Source organism: Haplochromis burtoni, unplaced genomic scaffold (genome assembly GCF_018398535.1).
Source record: "Haplochromis burtoni strain Fernald_Lab_line unplaced genomic scaffold, NCSU_Asbu1 Contig_340, whole genome shotgun sequence".
Classification (NCBI taxonomy): domain Eukaryota; kingdom Metazoa; phylum Chordata; class Actinopteri; order Cichliformes; family Cichlidae; genus Haplochromis; species Haplochromis burtoni.
The window spans coordinates 83881-106201 of record NW_024582701.1 but is presented as its reverse complement, the minus strand read 5'-3'; the positions used below and the strand labels follow the sequence as shown (position 1 = coordinate 106201).

The following is a 22321-nucleotide window of genomic DNA, read 5'->3' as shown; positions in this document are numbered from 1 at the left end:
AGATAGATAGATAGATAGATAGATAGATAGATAGATAGATAGATAGATAGATAGATAGATAGATAGATAGATAGATAGATAGATAGATAGATAGAAGTTTTCTTCTGATTGGCTGTCTATCTTTGAACAGGATGTTTGAACAGGTGGCTTGGGCTACTGTGCTAAAACCTGACCTGTGTGCCTGAGATGATTACATTAGAGATATACCCTCTCACTGACATAAGACAGAATAATTTACTTCCTTGTATCGGATTAAGACCTTATAATTATTGTAAACCTTTGCAATAATTACAATCTAATGTTGTGGTGTAAAGAGGAAAATTTAAAAAGCTGTCACTGTCCAAATACTTGCTCTAACTGTATAACACAGCAGCTGGTCTGCTAATCAACTCCTGATGAGCTTTGCTAAATCAAAAAGGGGTGTCTTTTTATGCCCTTCATAATATTTAGAAAAGGGTAAAAAAAACCCAAAAACATTCCAGCACATTTACTTTTAGAGACAGTGTTGGAGAAAGGAATTTCACAGGACTTCATTTTATTTCTTTTCAATACAAGTGAAAACAGAGGACACCCACCCATCTAGCAATTCTAAAAGGAGTCGGTGTAACACTTGAAAGCAGTAAGAAGGTCAGAGCAATTCTGTAAAGATGCTAAGAATATCTTGTTATTAACTAAAAATAAGAAATGACCAGCAAGTGGTACAACGTGATTTGCCAGCGAGCTACTTGTCAACAGCGCATGTGGAGTGGATTGCTGCCTACACACCGGCTTTCTCCTTTCACCCAAATTTCTTGAATCCCCCACTCAGCTCAGATGGAGTACTTTGCATAAATGTCAAAGAAATGTATTTCAGTCTGAAGTGAGAAAAAAAATGTGCAAAGCAAACACTTTTTATGGCTGAGCCATGGGGACTGTAAGCAGAGGTTACAGGAAACATTTTTGCCCATTTGATTTCTGCAGATCTCTATTTTTGGCACGTCTTCTTTTTAAATGGAGCAGATACCTTAAAGTGCACACATCTAAATGTTGCATGTGTCGAAGACTGTGCTTTTTGCACATTTATGTCTTACACACTTCACTCACTTATTACCATTACTTATTAAAATTATTCATGATGAACAGACAGACGTTCATGTTACTTGGACTTATATTTTTAATATTTAAATGTCTCCTTTTTGTAAATGTCCTGGATCCCCTTTTTTTCAGCTTCCACACAGCTTTATAAAGCTACTGCACACTCAGAAAATTTAAATTGTTTCATAGCTCTTTCAGTGTTGCCATCAAAGTCCATTCATTTCAGCTGTCAGGCTAGTCTGTAATGTAGGCCGATTAAAGCTGACAAAGCTGATGGCATCAATAATTCTGAAATATAATGAATATGAATATTTTTAACTTAGTGTTAGCACTAAATGAGAATTCTGCTGTCAGAAACATTCATACAGTCTCTACATGGATGCAGATACTTGACACTGTAACTGCCTTTACATCATGGAGCCCTGCTCTCAAAGACTTACACAGATGTATCTCTATCTGTGTAGCTGGATTTAAGAAATAAGCACTCAAAGTTTTAAAAACATGTTTAGAGTCGTGTTCTGTCTGTATGAAACGTGATGCCATGTAGCTGGTTAACTGATTGCAACTAATAGACTTACATTAGTTAGCTAGTTAGCTAGCTAGTGAAAGAATCGATAACTCAGGGGAAAATAAGGACACTAAAACTAAAAATCAGTTTGAGGGAATCACTGTTGGGCTGCCTCTGACTGCAACAATGAGTTTTATGTTAAAATACCAAAGATATACTGTCCACTTTCGCTCTCTGTCTCTTTAGCAGTAAGTGGCTATGCATTGTTTAGCTAGCTGCAATGAAACGGAAAAATCCAGCCGTTAGCCGTAATGCTCGGGTTTGTAAAGCGCTTTATAAATGAGCACTATGTCAGTTTTTGAGAGCAGAGCACCATGATGTAAATTAGCCTTTATATGTTTATTGTTTAATGTACTCTTTAATCAGGACCAAATTACCTCTGTAAACACAGTCACCATTCAAACCACTGCTGCCCATATGAATATAAAATATGTTCAATATTTAAAATTCAATAAACAAAAAAACAAACAGAGACATACACACACATATATTTACTGCTGGCCTTTATATATAATATTTGTAATACTGCTTTTAAAACTATTTCTTATCAAACAGACAAATAAGCACATTTCCAGAGTATTAGCTCCACTTTAATCCCTGTGGATAATTGTGTTGCCGTGTACCACATTCTTGGATCAGCATTAATTTAACTGCAGAGTAAATGCTCTCAGAAATGTCCAACTTTAGCCTTGTAAAAAAAACACATGTATGCAAATATGGTTTGGTATAGTCATGACATTATCAACAAAAGCAGAATATGCAGGCGGCTCATTTATGGTCAAACACTGCTCCAGACAGTGGTACATGCGCATCACTCGTTTAGACTAACCACACATTCATATAAGAATAGCAACAAGTGAAATATTAAAGGTTTTAAAACAAACACTATTTCAGAAACAAAGTATGTCCTCAACAGACCAGCTGCTCTGAAGCTGTACTTAAGATAAACGCTAATGCCAGCATACTGACATGCTCACATGGCCTAATTCACAAACAGTGGATAGCCACACATCTCAGATTATACTGAGTGTATGATTGTTTCACACACACAAAGCCAGGATTCATCAACATTTTCTCAACTGAATTTGTTATACAAAACTTTTTTAATTTAACTGGGCAACAATTTCCCGGCTAGGTTTCATCAACACAGAGAACAAACAAAACAGTAAATAAAAGAAAAAAAAATAGATGATCATGCTGCTGTTTTACATGTGCAGTATATAAAATACATCCCAGGGGGGCAGAACCAGCTCATGAACTATCTCAATCTCCATAAAGGAAAGATAAACAACTTCTACCTACTGCGAAAAAGGTAATCAAAAAGAAACATTTTGTTAATGAGTTTGAGGTGTACGACTGTAATAATTCATTCTAACATAAAGTTCTTGGGTTTTGAAGTATTTTTTTGTCTACCATAATTCACCTTTGTTTGTTTTTTGTTTTTCAGCATAATTTGCTCAAAGTGTGGCTCTTTGCTTACTACTTTGCTTAGTGTCTATGAAGAAAAATGTTGCTTACTCCTGGTTTAGCATATTAAAACTGCATTGACTAAAACAAGATTTCCATCCTTGTTGGATGTCATCACTTACAGTTTAATCCATCTCTTAAGTCTGATCTCAATAGCCGTTTCTGGGTCCAAACTCCTCTTCAGTTTCTAAACTCAAGCAAACAGTGCTGCATCACTGAGAGTTAAAAACTGTCTAAATGCTTTCATCTTTTTAATAAAATGATCAGTGTGTCTTCTCTACCAGGTGTAACAAGGAAGATATTAACCCTAAATTCCTTTTTGAAGCATCCTTTAATGCTTTGAGTACTCCAGGAGGGTAGAAAAGGACTACATAAGAATCAGCCCATTTACTTTTTGGAAAGGTTTGCCTTTTTTGGCTTCCTCCTCGTTGTTTTGTCTTTCTCTGGGTTTCTCACTTAGAATGACATCATCTACTCCATGATCCACCTCAAATTAAACACACTTCATTCTTTAAAAAAAGACAGGCATGGGTATATGCAGATTGCAGATAGCAAGCATGTGCTCATGTATACAGAATTATTCTGACTCCCTAACCTAAACATATGGTAAGAACAAAACTTGTCCATGCGTATGTTTTATTAGTGTAACTGTAATGTTGCATGTGCATTTATTTTCTGCACAGGATAACCAGAATTTGTGTGCATAAATTAATAAATTACACCCAGTAAGTAGCTAACAAGTTTTCGCTATCTTGGTTTAGCAGATTAGTATGCTAATGTTTGCTAAGCACATTGCAAGATACCAAATGGGACACTGGCAGTGGATCCTTTTGGTTGTAGATTACAAAGTTGGCTATTTGTGGACTTGGCTTGTATAGTGGTTCCCACAGGAAGTGTTGATGCATTGTATGGATGTGCTTTGTGTGCAGCAACGTTTAGATAGTTGGTGCATGTCGAAATAAAATTCAGTTGAATGAAGACACCCAAGATTTGCAAGCAGAGCATTACATTGTAATGAGATACTTAAAGTTATAATGTTTCAATGTATATGAATTATGCTAATAGCAGCTAGCTGTACTCAAGATTAAGTAAAAATACTTGAGTTTGATAGGCTACAAGGCTTCCGGGCATTATAATAATATTTCCTGATCCTGAAACTATCCTGTTCAGCAAACAGGGATTAGGGCATATTTATTTTGCCTCATGCATGCTGTCCTCCCTGTAAATGTAGAACTCAGAGTGGGAGTTTGCATTCGTTTTGATTTTGATTAGTCACTCTTTGTTGTGCCTGCAGGGGGTGCTATTTTACATAAATCTTACATAATCTACCTTTGAGCTGAAGAGGGATGGGGTGGAGGGGATTTCATGGGATTTCTTTCAGCACCAAAATATCTCCTAGAAGTATAGGTCTTATTCTCTGTAGAAGGCAGCTTTAACATCTAACATGTATTTTTCCATTTTCTGCCAGGCAGTCTCTGTTTGGCATGCGTTACCTTCCTAGAGCTTATATATTGGAAGTAAAAGCATCCTTCAGTGTAGTTTAAATAAGTAGGGTGCTTTCAGGGTGCTTCAAAAGCATTTTTTATTTTGGGGTGGGGGCTACAAAGGTTCCAGCAGGAACCCTCTGAGGCTTCTCTCCAGTTGTTTAAAGATTACTTTTCTTTCTGCTTACCTTTCCACATTAACTTTTAATACTGCTCCAAGAAATCTCTGAAATACTTATTAAAGCTGTAGTCTACAGTTTTTCAGGACCAAGCCTCAAGTTTAACAATGATGCATGGTGGTGTGTGGGACTCTGACATGAAATTTGCTTCAGTGCTTCTTAGACCATTGTCAGATACCCTGTCCTCCTAAAACATTAACAATGTGAAATATCTGATGAGTTCATACTGTGAAACAGGTAGAAAATGTTAGTCAACAGTGTGCTGCAGACAAAACACTGCTTTAAATATGGGTTTAAACATTGATGTGAGGTTGCACTTCATGTCATGCATATCCCACATCATAGGATAAAAACAATTCTTTGAATGGCTGTGGTATAGTATATGTGTATTAGCAGTGTTTTTCTTTGCAGTGTTAACATTTGTGGCCAACAGCAAGAGGAACATTTGGAAGATTCTAACGATATAAACCCTCCTCGTTAGTCACACACCCTGTATTAATGAGCAAATATAGAAGCAATTTACTTTTTGTGGCTGGTAAATTAATCAATTAGTATCAGTTGTTGTTTTTCAGTTTATCTATATTGCGCTTTATCTGAAATCAAAGATGAGAGGTTCAGGGTTGATTATGATTCTGTTCTTTCGTCCTGCCTCAACAGTTCTCAGTGTTGATTAGGCTGATCAGCAGTACTTGATATCTGCGCTTTTAATTATGCTGCAAATGCGTCTTAAAAATAAAACATGAAGCACAGGATTTAGCAAGACTTGTATGCTGACATAAAGTGACTGCTCTAGCTGAATGGAAATTTGCATTTTTATATTTATCACAAAATTTATTGACACCAATAACCAGATAATATAAACCAACTGGGAACCAGCAGACAATCATGTGCTTATTTCACAGCAAATAGGCACCCAATTTGGAATTTAAATCAGGGTTTACCTGTGTCAGTGCAACTATATAGAGCTGGTTAATTAGTCCTTTAAAACAAAATGCTGTAAGCTGTCTCTGTCTTTGAAAATTAAATAGTTCATTTGAACATTCTTAAGATATTTTTGTCATTAAGCAGTAAAAACATTTTGGTTTATGAAAAATGTCACATTTTCATTTTCTGCATGGAGGGAAAAACTGGAAAACTCTCAAAGCTAATTTGTGCAGCATAGTGAGCACATACAAACTTCACACATGGACAAAACCTGAGTTAAAAGACCAACACAGTAACCATGAAGCCACCTACTGGTTTTAGACTTGTTACCATGTTGATTATAAGAGTGTTAGGACCACTTTGGTATCAGATTGGCGACCTGTCCAGGGTGTACCCGCCTCGCCCTATGGTAGCTGTGATAGGCTCCAGCCCCCTTCCCTCCATGACCCTGATAACGATAAGCTGAAGAGAATGGATGCATGGATACAAGTGTTTGAGACTGATTTTACTTTTGAAGCCAGCCTCAAGTATAGTTGGTATTCCATACTTGACTTGAAGAACCAGAAGTTGCTGTGTCGACCCTTTTGGAACGATATAACAACGTCTCAAAAGCAGGAATGCTTGTTCTGCGAGCTAAACTGTTACAGTCCCGACATACTATTTTTGGCTCCATTTTCCCCTTCTTTTTGTTATCCAGTCACCCATCCAGATCCAGCAACATCCTGACTCTTCACATTATTTTCTGCTCTGTGTATAACCTATTAAATGAACTAAGAATGGTGAAAGGTGGAGGAAACAACAGGAAGGACTAAACAATTATACAGCGATTAAGAATTGGTCATTCCAACTTCAGCAGACTTCAAACTTGTGATTTCAATCAGTGTAAATAAAAAATATCACTGAAAAATGGAAGCATGTTCTGTTTTCATGTGAGAAAGATGAAGAAGAAAGAAGGGCTGCACCTACAGGACCACAACATCTGAGTGTGGGGACTCGGCTCAGAGAGGAAAATTAATATTTATGTTTTGAAGCAAAATGTACCAATGTTACACAACTGAACAACAGTACAGACTTTGGAAAACAATAGAAGACCATAATCTAAAGGAAGCAGTAATGCAACTGGGATACCCCTCCAATGGGCAGAAGTAAAGCCAGGTTCAAGTTCTAGTACAGTTTTCCACATGATGTCACTCCTGCAACTCAAGTGAAATCATTCGAGGCATCTCTGTGCTTGTTTTTGCCTCAAGACACCTTGGACAGAGGGTACATCTCTTGATCGCCATTTCACACCACATAACCCCTCTCGCCACACAAACCAGCTACAGGGTGGGCCATTCACCGTAATAACGTTGCGTTGAAACCAAGTGACATTACCAATAAGTTTGATGTGTCACATGGCCCTCTTCCTATTGAAAAAACAAAAGTTGTATCCAAGATGGCCGACTTCTAAATGTCCACCATGGTCACCACCCATCTTGAGGAGTTTGCCCCCTCACATATACTAATGTGCCACAAACAGGACTTTAATATCACCAACCATTCCCATTTTATTACGGTGTATCCATATAAATGGCCCACCCTGTAGTTTCCACCAGTCCTTACAAGGATATCCAGCTACTCGGCTGCATCAGCCAGCTTCTAATTACCTAAAGCTTAGATCTAAAAAATATCTAACTGTTTTGTAATTACATGAAGCCTTGTTCTGCTGTGGTAATTCTAATTTCTCAGTTCTTCTTTTCCCTCTTGTGTAATCAAATTCCTACCACATTTTTCCCCCAGGAGCTAATATTATTATATTATTCTCAAGGTCTGCTATACAGAAGCATCTTCAGGAATGTAAATCCAGAGGTGCAAAGCACTGGTTACACTGAATAACAGGAAGGCCTGATTAAAGAGCTGGCACAGTTCTGGAAAGAAATTCTTTGGACAGATAAAACCAGGATTAACCTGTACTAGAATCAAGAGAAAAGTAGCAGGATGAATTCTGAAGTGTACAGGGAAATACTCTCAGCTCACGTTCAGTCAAACGATGCAGAACTGATCAGAGAGCACTTCACAGTGCAAATGAATAATTACCTAAAAGGTGCTTCAAAAGCAACCCAAGGTTTTCTCAAGGCAATTATATAGGATATTTTTCAATGGCCAAGTGATTCACCTGATCTCAGCAGAGGATGCTTTTCAGTTACTGAAGACACAGGTGACGGTAGTGAGACCCACAAACATGCAGCAGCTGGAGGTGGTTGCAGTAAAGTCCTGGCAGAGCATCTCAAGGGAGGAAGGTAAGCATTTGATGATGTCCATGTTTTCTAGACTTCAGACAGTCGCTGACTGCACAGGACTTTCATTCAACTAGATTGAAATAGTCCAGTTACTTTGGAGACTAACATAAAAATGCTCAAATTAGATTACACAACAACCTATATTACACAGCATAATATCTCCATACAGAAAGCCCCCAAATATAAAAGAAGAATCAGCAGACTCCATATTTGATAACTTTATTACAATATTGTTCAGCTTTGTGAAATTGCTATAGCGTCCACTGAAATGGATGTGGGCATAATTTTAAATTAAATATAAGTTCATCACCTTATTCTAATTGAATATTGGTTTTCTGCAGGCAGTGGAGTTAGGTAACATTAATTTGTCCTTACTCTCTCATCTCAGCTTGGCTGTTTTTTTTTTCTTCTTCTTTTTCAATTAACCATCCATCTGGAAAACAGACATCTCCAGTGAGTGAGGGTTTGTTCAAATGCTTCAGTTCACTGCCCATAAATGCACTTTAGGGTGCTAGGGCTGTCAGGCCAGCTCTTTTTGCTGGATAATATATTGTTCCAGAAATAATTGCAATAAACAATAATAGTCATTTTAAGACCTCAGGGCACAGAGAAAGGGTGGGGGTACAGAAACACAGCATGTCTTTTCTGCTCATTTGATTTAGGTAATGTGAAAAAACATCTGTCTGTATTTTGTTACTTTTGTTCTGTGTCCAGAAATGATTTTTGATAATAATTAATGTCTGTAGCATTGCTTTGATAAATTCAACAAGTCCAATTTTGTCATGAGGATACAAAATTCACAATTCTCATGGAAGTCCTAGGCACTCCCCACCTTTGTGCTGAAACCATAGTACCTTCACCATACAACATATGGTCATCATACAATGACCATACTTAATTAAAATGAGTAACTAAATTGACGCTGTTTGTTTTTTAACATTTACTCAGTAGTTTCTTTCTATATCTTTGGCCACACAATGATGTACCGGAGCAAACTTGTTTTGTTTTTCTATTTGACTTTTCTAAGTATAGAAGACTCCTGCACTGGCAAGCGCGAAGACTCATGAGATGGTTAATGTTTAACAACAAATTGTTAATTTAGTAGTGTTGTGATCATTATTTCAGCCATGTTGTGTTTAGACTCTGATTCCTGTGAATGTGTTATGTTGTTTCTAGTGCTGTGTGCACAGATTTAGCTAGAAATGGGCCACCGTGACTGAGGCTTCTCTGGCAACTGACTTTATTTTCACCCTGTTTTACAGCAACAACAGCAAGTCATTGGTAAGTCATTTCTCAGCTGGCTTCAACAAATAAGAAACACATATTAATAAATTAATTATTCTAAAAATAGAACAAAGATGGTTTATCATCTCATCCACATTTACCTCCTCTTCACCTAACCTACAGCCTCTCTCTCATCCACCGCTCACATTGCTCTGCCTCGGTCTGCAGCTCGATTTGTGTGATTTGCTCGTAGTAATTCTCCACAATCTGCCCTGGCTTAACATGTCATCCATGGCAATTTCAGTCCTGCAGTAATTATTCATCTTTTATCTAACTGCAGTCCTATATATATTTATTTATCAATCACATCTAGCTAGGTGGTTCATGTTTGTAACAGAAGATCCATGCACACAGCATTGCAAGGTAAGTGGATGTTTCGTCAACTGCTTGTGCAGCTTTCAAGCTCGCACAATTCTTTTCCATCCAGCAACGCTCTCTTATCAGGTCCTATGAATCCCACTCAAATAGGGGATGCATGATTAGATGATGGAGATCTGCTCAGCCTCACCTGACACCACACCCTAAACCCACTGCTCCACCCCTGCCCTGCAGCTGAGCCAGAAACCATACCCTGCCACAATGTTATATGTTGTGCAAACAACATATGTTACAAATTTTAAGAGTAGCTTTTTACATTGAAATGTGGTCAAAATAATTCTGTGTATAAGTGATTCTTGGTATAAGTGGCTGCAATGGTTCTTTTACTTCCCCCACTTTGAATTATAAATTGACCAATTTTAGGAAAAGTCATGAAATATCAGATGATGACATTTTATTTAAAGAGAGTTACATGATTTGTAAAATGCCAAAGAGTCAAAATAACCTGTAGTGGTGATGCAAACAGAGAAAAATAAACCATACAATGGTGATTTGAAAACTAAAGGAACGGTGAAAAGTAGACACCGCGTTGGGATTGTTTGTTTCCAAAAACAGCTTTCATACTCAAGAATAAAACTTGAACGCAAAATTGATTTTTTCTTCATGTGCCCATGCTTTGACTTCAGAGATTACACTGGGATTCGCATCAGCAGCAAGGAGTCAGTAACATAAAAGAAATGAAACCAAATTTGGGGGATTTAAAGAAGGAGAACATTACTGGAGCAGAAGATACTGACAGGCAGGCACTTTTATTTATTTGCAAGACAAACCTGTAACCCTTTTGAAAACTTTAATAATTGTAATAACAGAGTTTACATACATCACCTGCATGTAAAAGCAGGGTTAATACAACCAATGTGTTAATTGTTACAGTTATTGCTTTATATCCCAGAATGCTAACTAACCAACTAAGGTCATGTTTAAGTGGGAAAACATCTTTCACGAGGGGGAGGCCAGACTATCAGCACTGCATATTCATGAAAAGCTCGACTGACTGACTGTGACTGGTGATTATGAATTTGTCTACTTTCATCACATTCATTCTGGTGGAAGGCTACAAAGTATTAAGCCTATACAAAGTCTTTTCATGCACTCAGGAGGAAATGGAAGCAATAAAAGAAGCTAAACCAAATTTGTAGATAGCAAAGAGAAATTGTCAGAGGTGGATACAGGAGATCACTAGCCACTGGAGATAAGGAAAAACTCAATAATGGCGATATTATCCTTTAAGCTGATTACTAGCCCCCATGAGATGAACTGACCTAATCTGACAAAGAGATTTTGTGTGTTTACTTGGATGATGAGAAAGTTGCAGGTCTGATTCAGATATTTACTAGATCCAACAGAAGAAAGCAGTTCTTTTCTAAGAACTCCGGTCCTTTTATTAACCGGAGGTGAGCATCTGCCTGTTTCGCCTCCTCCTCCCTCTATTCTTTTCTGCAGCTCTGCTTTGATAACAATATCTGTGACATAAACTTTATAGAAGAATTTGGCTGTTTGATCAATGGAAATGAAAACGATACAGTTTGTAAGCCACACAGGCACTAGTCTGTGTTCGCAATTCTAAGAAATGAGATGAAGTCTCTCCTGCTGTGAAGCTCAGCGGGTAAGTCCAGCACAACAGTGAATCAAAAGTTGAGTAACACCACCAGCTGCAAATTCATGTCTTCACTCACTCAAAGAAAGTTTTATAACAAAATCTGGACTCCCACCTGTGGCGTGCACCAACCCAGTTTCCCAGAAATTACCTTTTCATAAATTCAATTACTTTTTCGCAACATAAGGTAACAGGTAGCATGTTTTTAGAGTTGACAATGATGCCACAGAGGCAAAAAATGAAAAGTTAGTGTCAGAGAAAGTTTGTAATTTTGTCTAAATGTAAATAAGATATCTTAATTTACCATTGTCTGCAATCCCTACTCTTAATTTCACTGCAGTTACTGAACTGACAACTTATTCAGCATCAGTACTACATAATTTTTACTCCAGCATCAGAGAACTGATTTTGTCAAACTTACACATACATCCACACTGAGCTGGACTATTAAAAAGGCACCAGAGCCACAGGGTTGATCTATCCATATAAAGAGAGCATGAGCAGTATAAAAGATATACATAGCTTCTGCTTGCTAAAGGGAAGCAGTGCAGAAGTGCCTATCACCCAGATAATTTTTAATGGCATGAAGGGGGCGACACTCTTTAGAAGTCCATGGGAAAACAGCTCTTGGCTTCCTTGCTCTGTCACTCAAGTAAACATTTTCCTGATTAGTTTCAGGTCTTGTTGAATAAATTATGAAGTTCAGTTTGTGACTTATGATCATTATAAGAGGCAGAAAGGAAGATTACCCAGTGATTGCTAACAACTTGTCGTCATTAACAAGTCGTTAGCCAATGAGCATGCAGTGTCCTGTTTGTCTGTGAGATCCACCGCTGGCTTGTTAAACCCTATATTTAATTGAAATATTACAAAGATACTATATCCTATATTGGAACAGGTAATTATTTGCTGTTTTGCTGGGAGTAGGACAACAATAAACTGATTGGTTCATTAGTAACATGACTGGGTAGAAATGAGTTTTAGGAGTAATGACAGGGAGAAAATCAAGCATTGCTTATTTCAGCAGGACAATACAAAGCTACAAAGAGCATGGGTCCTTACTAAAGCGAAAGGCTAAAGTGGGCTGTCTGATATCAAAGCTGGTTAAATTTTGAAAACATTTGACACTTTTAGATATAACATAGTGGTAAACAAGCCTCTTTTACAGCTTGTTGGAAACATGTTACTGGCAATATTTTCTATGCAGTTTAAATAATTTGAAAGGCATCTCTGGCTTGAATGTTATTGCCCCACATTATCTTTAGTAAGTATTAATCATTTTAATAAATTATAGCCCTTTTTAAAATGTACTTTCCCTAATACTCCATGGTACACCCAGATAACACATTCATTTAACAGCACTAACATACAGCAATACCAGTGATCCTCAAAGCTCCAGTTAAAACTATTACCACACAAATCTACGCCCTTAAGTATGATATTTTTCCCCACAGCATTAGATTTTAAAAAAAAAAGACAAAAGAAATTAAATATTCAATTGCAGCCCAAACTATTATGAAAACTCCAATCAGAGTCTAGAAGTAATATAGTAGTAGGATTTAACTAAAGCAGGGGGTTGTTCTGAGATGAATGACTGTGCAGACAAAAGCACACCAGGGGAGCAAAGCGGCCAGCAGCAATAATAACAGCTGCAGTATGTTCTGAATGCCGGAATCCCATACCAATGGATACAGCAGCTCATTTGCATGTTTGCAAGGTTTTGGGTCTGAGCGGTCAGGTGGCAAAGCAGACTCCCCTTTACACTAAAAATAACATCCAATTTATCTTAATTATGCAAGAAGATGCACTCAGCTGAAGTGCAGCTGAATCTGAAGAAGCATCTTAGTTTGTTTTTTTGTTTTTTTTTATTTTTGTTTTTAAAAATGTTTTACGTGGTTCAAATGTTGCCCCTCACCTTTTTTCCCCTTCAAGGAATATCCCCGCACAAGAAACGTCTGCATACATCCACACTGAGCTGCACTATTAAAAAGGCACCAGAGCCACAGGGTTGATCTATCCATATAAAGAGAGCATGAGCAGTATAAAAGATATACATAGCTTCTGCTTGCAAAAGGGAAGCAGTGCAGAAGTGCCTATCACCCAGATAATTTTTAATGGCATGAAGGGGGCGACACTCTTTGGGTTGTATAGAAGTCCATGGGAAAACAGCTCTTGGCTTCCTCGCTCTGTCACTCAAGTAAACATTTTCCTGATTACCGTATTTCCCGGACTACAAAGCGCACCTAAATATTAGCCGCACAAGCTAAAATCAGGGGAAAATCCTGTTTTGTACATACATTAGCCGCACCTGACCAAAAGCCGCAGGTGTTTCAATGTTGACTTATCATATGTAAGAGAATATGCACAAAGGGAATTGTCAGGAAAGAGATGGCTGTTTGGAGACATCACTTTTATTAATATTTTGAAAAACAAGTTATGGGTACATATTTGCACATGTAGTACATAACAGTAGCCTACAGCACACCAGAAAAATAGATTCGGACTACCTTTTAGGCTCAGGTGCAGTGACACAGCTTTAACAAGAAGAAAAGTCAGTCATTCACCACCATCTTTCTCTTCTTCCTGCGCACTAAAACCACCAAAGTCCTCTTCTCCAGTGTCGGATACAAACAGGCTCAGGATGGCTTCGTCATCCACTCTTCTTCTCTCCTTCGTTGTCACTTTCAAAACCAAAGAAATCCTCATTGTCAGTGTCAGAGTCGAACACCCTCAGAAGGGCCGTGGCGGTGTCCTCCTCTCCATCATGCAGCAGTCCAGCCCTTCAAAATCCGTTGGTGATCGTGGATGTTTTCACACTTTTCCACGCTGTCAGAATCCACCGGTGGAGTTGGGCATAACTTGCTTTTTGGGCATAACTTGCAAGTTTATCGCCGCTCATCATCCACGACTCCCGCTGAACGCGTACCGCTACTTTGAAGTTTGTTTTTCGCGCTACTTCGTACGGCACTACGTTGCCTGGCGGACGGACATGTGACTAACATACCACTCTTGAACCCCGATCCTTCCGCCAGGCAACGTAGTGCCGTACAACAGCGGAACACACAAAACAAATCGTCTTACGATATGACAAAAATCACGGACAATCCATAGAAAAGCCGCACCTGACTAAAAGCCGCAGGGTTCAAAGCTTGTGCAAAAAGTAGCGGCTTATAGCCCGACATTTACGGTAGTTTCAGGTCTTGTTTAATAAATTATGAAGTTCAGTTTATGATCATTATAAGAGGCAGAAAGGAAGATTACCCAGTGATTGCTAACAACTTGTCGTCATTAACAAGTCGTTAGCCAATGAGCATGCAGTGTCCTCTGTTTGTCCGTGAGATCCACCGCTGGCTTGTTAAACCCTATGTTTAATTGAAATAGTACAAAGATACTATATCCTATAATATACTGTCTCACCTTTTTTCCCCCTCAAGGAATATCCCCGCACAAGAAACGTCTGCATACATACAGCACTGCTTCAGACAGCAGGTCTGCTAAGGAAAATCAATTTTACATCTCAACATGATTTTCTAGAACATTTTTCTGTAAGAATATAAGCCAACCTCAATTCACATTTATTGACAAGAAATTACATTAGAGGTATACCAATAAAGCAAATAAGTGTGGATCTACTGTCTGCAACGCAGATCTTATTTTTATATAAGACAAAACCTGATGATACCGACGACAGCTCTAAACTTTACCCATGTGACTGCATAGAGGATGCAAATATCTGTATAATGGGTGGTTTCTCAGTTTGGCTTTAAATGCAATCTAAGATATGATATGCTTAAAAGCAACAAAAACCTTCTTATTAACTTTCTTGCAGAGGGGTGGATGAAAAATCTGTGTTAAACCCCTACGTGTCCATATAGCCAGAGGCAGGCTAGCTCAGCTTTGCATAAAACAGTTAGACTAACTCAGCCCAAAGCTAACAAAATCCTCCTACCAGCACATATAAAGTTCAGACTACTTGGTTTAAAACAGCAGAGTAAAAATGACACATTGCGGATTCATGGCAGGTATTCAGTTTTTAATTTTAAGGTGTTTTATATTGTAAGTTATAGATCCTGCAATATTACTGTGCTGGTCTGATTGTTTCCCCTCCGTTTTGTCTTTTACATAATTAACAATGAGTGAAATTTAGGGGCAATCATTGTCATCATAGCTGGAGAAACAACAGCTGCAATTAAATTTTTCACTCGATATGCATAGACACATTTGTTCTAATAATTATTCACTGAAAATCCCAATTAAAGCCGTGAAAGCAGCACTCTTTATGTACTTACAATTAACTTCCTGAAGCTGCTGTAGGTTTTTATGACACCATATTTAAAAATCAATAAGGAAGTATTAACAAGGACCCATAATAGCAGACACCCTAAACGGTTCGGTAGTGTTGCAAAGAAATATATGTGCATCGTTAAGTGGACATTATAATGCTATATAGTAACTCTTTGAACACTCACAGAAAAGCAGCTGAGTAAATGAGCGGGGAAGAGACTACATATCGTCAGTGTCCCACTTCAAGAGCTAATGTGGGGCACAAAACACACAGAAAAAGAAAGAGTGAGGAGAGCAGGACCACAAAACTCTAGCTACACTCGCTTTTTTTAACATAAACTATGCCCAATAACGACTATTTATCAGGTTATTACTGCCATTATATCAAGATGCAAGTGTTGTGAAACAAATCACATGTTCATGTACTGGGCACCTCAGCCATGTGTTTGTACACCACTTTGCATTATCATTAGTTATTATTAATCTTTGGTTCTCTTGCACAGTGTGTCTTTTCTCCAGTTTCCTCCCCTCACCCCCAGTCCCTCAGCCTGAGGTAAAAGGGAGTTTTTCCTTCCCACTCTCATAATGGGTCGTCTGATTGTTGGGGTTTTCTTTGTATTATTATCCTGTTGGTCTTTTACAATATAAAGTGCCTTGATGTGATTTGTTGTCGTGATTTGGCACTGCATGCCTGCTGCTATGCAACAATTCCATGTTTTGCATCTTCCACAGTGACAGTTCAGTGTGGTGCTGCTGCGATGTATTAATGACTTATCATCAGGATGTGTCAAAGCTGTGTTAGCTGAACAGTTCCATACATGCTTTTACTTGTTGAGACAACTGTTGAGCAGAAGCTGCTGCAGAAGGAGGTATCTGGATTGAGATTGATGGAGGCTGAGTTTGAGCTAAACGTGTTCTGTGCTGCTCATGATATTCAGACTCATATTAAAAGTAGCTGGCGGAGATTTGGCTTTTGTTCCTTTGTTCCAAGCTGTGCACTGAGTGAAGGAGGACAGGCTGCTTAGGCATTTGTTAAATTATGAAAATGCCATTGTAAAAATCTGACCTGTTATCAAATGCTGATCGAGCAGCAAGAAATTGGAGTAATTTATATATATTTTAATGTAGCTTATTCTGATATTCAAAAGAGTATTTATTGGCCTATTGTCCTGCCCACCATGAAGATGATTTAAAATAATGAAAAAAAGTGAGAAGTTGGGGTAATTCCTTACTTAAACTTTTTCTTGTACTATACAGGAGGTAAATTGCATCCTTTTTTGCATCTCTTTAAAAGGCAAGCTCACTCGCCACTTTAGTCAGCTTGAGCCAATATCTAAATCTAGATCCATCTGATCTAGCTAGAGAAGAGCAACTAGATGAGCTAGAGGAAGTTTACAAAAATGTTCTTGTGCAGCCACCTTTTTATCTGGCTCCTTCTGGGTCTCCCTCACACTCCACTTTCTATAGTGTACAAAAGTTCGGCTCTCTGTTGCTTGCCCATAACCACCATGCAGGTTTCCCAAGGTATGCGACTGGGGCTCTGTCCGCCACCTTCTTTACTCTCACAGAGGCTGCTTTTGCAAGACTGGCTATACAAAAACACCCCCTAGCCATGCCCAAACTCCCAGCCAGACAACCATATTCAGTAAATGCACGATATGTGTTATGTTTCTGAATAATCGTAGTAAATAAGCAACATAACAATAGCAACCAAAAAACGTGTGATTACGACTTTTGCTATAATTAAGCAGTCTTCCTCTGGGCACTTGGAGGGTGCATCATCTGCCACATTTTGCCCTTTAACAATGACCAGGATTGCCACAAAAGCTGACAGGCTCTTGATTTGCTTCTTTTCCACCTTTACCCAAATTTCATGAAATTTGGCTCTGCAGTTTTTACATAACCTTGATCACAAATACTTAAATAAATGGAAAACATACCTCTGCTTTGGCTCTTGCTTTAGTGGAGGAATGACACTGGTACGCTTCTTGAAGTGCTACATCATGCCACAGGCCGGACAGGGGCTCTGGTCAGTGTAGAGGGGAAGATGAATGGCTCCAAACACCAAGTTGTTTGAGGCGACAATCTGCTGCCCTCTGGAAGAAAAATACACTGCTAATGTCAAAGAAGAATTTCATCTTTCAACTTGACAACAACCCAAAGAACACAGTCAAGTCAACCACCCAGTCAGCCTAAAGGATGTCTTTTTCCTGGATCCCTCCATTTGTACAAACTCTGTGGACAGAACCAAAAAGAAAACTGCGTATAGGCTCATGAGCTGAAGACACAAATGTGGGACAATTTCTAAATCAGATTACTCGGGTGGTAGAAATCTTTTCAAAACAGTCATACCTATTATCAAAGCAAAAATTACGGGATGTTCAGCATTACGCAACGATGGAGGTTTTGCTTCCCCTTTTTTAATACATTGCCCGAAATTAGCTGCTTCTCATTTCTACCTTTGGCTCTATTATTTCAGCATATCCAAAGGAAAATGGAAAAATCAGCTTTGATTTAATAGGGTTTCATTCCAGCCTACAAGGCAATAAATACTAGAAAATTAGAAAGAGTCTGTACATTTCTGATATCCCTGGTATACCCATGCAGAAGCCAGCCAGATGTACTTCCAATACTGATTACAGAACTGAAGACAGTAATTATTCATAACCATTTCAGAAGCCAACTAGCATGTCTGTGTTGCTCTGATGAAGACTGGTGCCCATTCTCCTCCATTTCAAGGATTTCTCGAACGAAACATTAATAAGCTCGACTGCAAAGTGTTCAGAAAATAAAAGTTCTAAAATTATAAGACAGTTATGAGCACTAATAAACTCTCAGTAAACTCTCAGTAAAACGAATGCTGATAAAGTGACACAAATTAGTTGTGTATGATTTGTATGCTGTAAATGAAGGTGTAGCTTTTGGTAGTCCAAATGTCCCGATTTAGAAAAACTGGCCCAGTACAAATGTTCAACATAACAATTTTTCTGTTAGCCACAACTATTGCGCTTTACTATAGTCAACCAATTCTGATTGGTTATTATTGGTTATTATTGTTTGAGGGATGTCTGTTTGACTGACAGGTGTACCGACACAGGGAGCTGGAGCTGATAGCTGTCTACTGGGCCTCATCTGGTCACTCAAGTTGTGGACCAAAAGCACTCATGTTGAGGCAAAGTCCAAATCCGGTGTATGACATCCAAAGGCTATGTCCATCTATTATATATACAGTGTAGCCTGTTGAAAAGGCACATATACAGAGTATATTGGTCCAACTGTATTTATTCACAATGTATCTTGTTGTGAAATAAGAAAATCAATGCAGAGCCTGTGCATAAACACGATATAATCCATGCTGGTTTACACTTTCAAAGGTTACATCAAATCAGTGTGTATGAAACTCAACGATTACACATGAGGTGTTTCAACTGCTATACTGGGATTAACTGAATTGCAATTTGCTTTAGTTTCAAAGCTGTTTTCATCAGAGATAGCTGCACCCAGTCACAAGGTTCAGAAAACCCACCACTCGCTATCTACCCAGCATCAAATGACAGTCTCATTAGTAACATGCTGGGCAACAGTGGTGATTACTGCACAGTAAAAGGACCGATTCCCTTCCCTGAGGTGTTAGCACTGACACAGAGCTTAAAGGCGAAAGGATATTGGACTTGCAATTACAAGTTACCACAAACATGACTGCAAATAAATGGTAATAATACCCTGTAGATGTCATTGTCTTACAAATTCACTTGTTGTTGCTGTCTATGCAACGTTTGAGCAACATTAAGATTAACTTAGTTTACCTTGAAGACTGGAGGGGGACAGCAATACAGCAGGGTTATTTCTAAAAGCTGCCAACCATCCCTTTGACAGGGTAACTTATTGCCTGTCTTTCAGCCCTTGCACTGAAGTAAGCTAACTTCTTCATCTCCATATTTATAGTCACAGGCAAGAATTCCCAATGTCACACCAATGAGATAAGAGGGTTTTCCATCCATCCATTCGTCGATCCATCCTCCTGTGCATATTCCAATTCAGGTATTTTTGGCATAGCAAAAATCTCTGTTTTTCACTCCACTGGTCCAGCTTGTATCATAATAAGCTCCTCATTACGAACCTAAATCTCAAATTTGGCTTGTCTCAGGTATTCTAAGTGCTCTGGCAGTTAAGCAAACAGGAGTATTTACATTTCTCCCACCTCATTATTCCTGAGATGACCTCCAGAGCAAAGTAAAGCTACAGTGGGCCCAGTCTAGGAGAAGTCCTTTCCATTGAGCCAAAGTGCAGAGTTACAGTGTTGCTGTTTTTCATAGTATGTTTAATTAATGAAGTGTTATTAACGGTGGTTGCAGTGAAGCATTAGGGGAAGTAATGATTTCACTATCAGTAATTATAGCAGTGATAGGCCTGTTTATTCCAATTAGTCTTCATATGGCAGTAATTTGCTGTTTTTGTTATTCTTTATGGTTTGTCGATTTTTATACATATATATTAAATGGACTCTTGCAACTTAGTTAAGACTAATTGTTGCTGGTGCTTAATATCCTGCTGATAATAACTCACTTTCTCATCGATGACGTGCTTCATATAATATACTGATATGCAGAATTCGTAGGCTGCTATCATAAAGCACACGCTGCCAAAGCTCTGCGCCTAAACACAACATTTCCTGGAAAAATAAACAGAAAAAACAACAATTCAAACACATCCACATCATCCCCAGCTCTGTTGTAGAGCGTTAACGTTTTTTGCCTACAGCTGCAAACACAACGCAGCTCCAAAGCGTTTTTTAAGCGCTTCTTCTATTGCTCCATCCATCAAGATATGGCACATTGTCTAAATCCGCTTTACATCTCAAATTCCCATTGTGATCAAAGAACAAAGGCATGACACATTCGGGTATTACTGTTAACCCTAGATGCTGGAGCTGCAAGACAAAAACAAAGCTTTTGACTTTGTGGCACAAAAAGACAGAGGTCTTTTGTCCTCCGGAGCACGGCGACGCTAGGCACGTTTTGCTTGAGTCATACACAGGTCACACTTCCTTGGCCTCTTCTACAGACTTTATGATTGGGCATTGTGATTGCTGCAGATTTGGACCAGTTAGTCAAGATTAATGGGGGTCAAAGATGGATTTTCTCCCATGGCAGAGACGCATCATGACTCTCAATCACGCGTGGGAAAAAAAAATCTCACACTATTCCAGCTTACTCTGTGGGATCCTGGTGTGAGTTTCCAGCACGCTGTGAAAAGCAGCAGCATTTCTCTCTTGATTGAATCGCCGCCTTTTCTCCGCAGATTTTACCTCCACGTTGCAACTGCACTGAATTAAAAATTTAGAATGTGGCTTTAATTGATTTGAACATTCATATTTCCCCCGCAAAGAGCAAAACCGACTTAATTACACAATTGTTCTCTTATCTGCTCTGTACTCTGTGGACAGAACCTCTCTGATGCCAGCTATTGTTCAGTCACAGGATGAACTTATTTTTCCTCTGTAAGGCACAGGTAAACAAACCCTGCACAGGCTGCGCTTGGTGTTGATGTGCTGCCACCTCACATCGCCTGAAGTGTTAGAAATCCGAAACAAAGAGGTGTGATGTGTGACGACGAGTGTATCAAAAGATTACACTAATTTTTCAGAACCTTTCTTTCATGCCGGCTTCCAAAAAAAAAAAGAAAAGAAAAAAAAAAGGCTTGCTCAGCTACGTAGCATGAAATAACCTTTTGCAGCTGTTTTTCAGCTTCGCCATTTCAGCAAAGTTGTCCTGATATGGTGCCCACCCTCTTCCCCTCTCCTCTATCTGTCTGTCTCCGCTGTCTGCCTTCGTTTAAGAGGCCACAGCTACATAATGCCAAGGCCAGCGGCTTTGCTGGGAGCACCTGGTGAGTTAAAGGCTGGGCCAGGTGGTACACAGCTTTGACTGCCAATTAGTGCGGTGACCATGTGAGAGCTGCCCGAGATAACTTCTAATTAACGACGGACCTCCGAGGCATAACAATTAGCCTTTCCTTCAAATAAATCCACAAAAAACGTATCCACGTGTCAAGCCCACTAACTAAATTACTTTGTGCTGGCAAATAAAACCCATGAAGACAAAACAGCAGTTAAAGTTAAGTAGAAAGTAGCTGCAAATGACAGCCTGTATATCATAGTGACTTACTGTTGATACGTATTGTAACAGTAAGTCTCTATTAAAGAAGAGAATGAAGGCATTTTCCCTGACAAGGTCATAGATACTGCGGTGCTGTCAACAGGACTATAAGTAGAATGAAAGGAAGCAAAGATGCTTTACATTGAGGACGACACTGAAGTAGGCATGCACGCTTTCAGACTAACTGATTGGACCAGAAAATGATTAGACAGCACTGGAACAATTTGTGTAGACAATGACAAGATGAAAGTCAAGGACGAGGCACGTGCGTCCATGGGAAAGACAATGAAAAAAATCACAGGAAGAACTCCCGAGTACGCCGCTGTGATATGGAGATGTATGGTTATGTCGCTGGGAGGAAACATCTGCCTGCACGATACAGTATGGCTTTACATAATGCATCAGCTGTGGGCTCCCTTCCTCTGCTCCTCCAAAGGCACCTGCCAATAAGCATTATCAAACAAGCAGTCGCGGATAAAAAGCCACGCTGTAATTTTGACAAGCCTAATTGCAGGACTGATGTGCAGTCTCGATGTTGTTGATTGCACTCGGGAAAGATTACGGCAGCAATCACAGGAACGGCTCGCTTTGTTGCCGCATTCAAATTGTCATTTTGTAATCGTCTGTGATTAAAACCTCAGAGGG

At 38.9% G+C, this 22321-nt stretch overlaps 1 protein-coding gene across 2 annotated transcripts in view; it reads right to left on the bottom strand.

Moving 5' to 3' along the window:
* LOC102305239 (CMP-N-acetylneuraminate-beta-galactosamide-alpha-2,3-sialyltransferase 1) overlaps positions 1–22321 on the bottom strand; it is a 112826-nt gene that overhangs the window by 87639 nt on the left and 2866 nt on the right. For both annotated transcript variants that reach the window (XM_042228661.1, XM_005942576.3), the window contains exon 2: positions 17459–17614. The gene's annotated coding sequence lies outside the window, so the exon portion shown is untranslated. The remainder of the gene's footprint in view (positions 1–17458; positions 17615–22321) is intronic.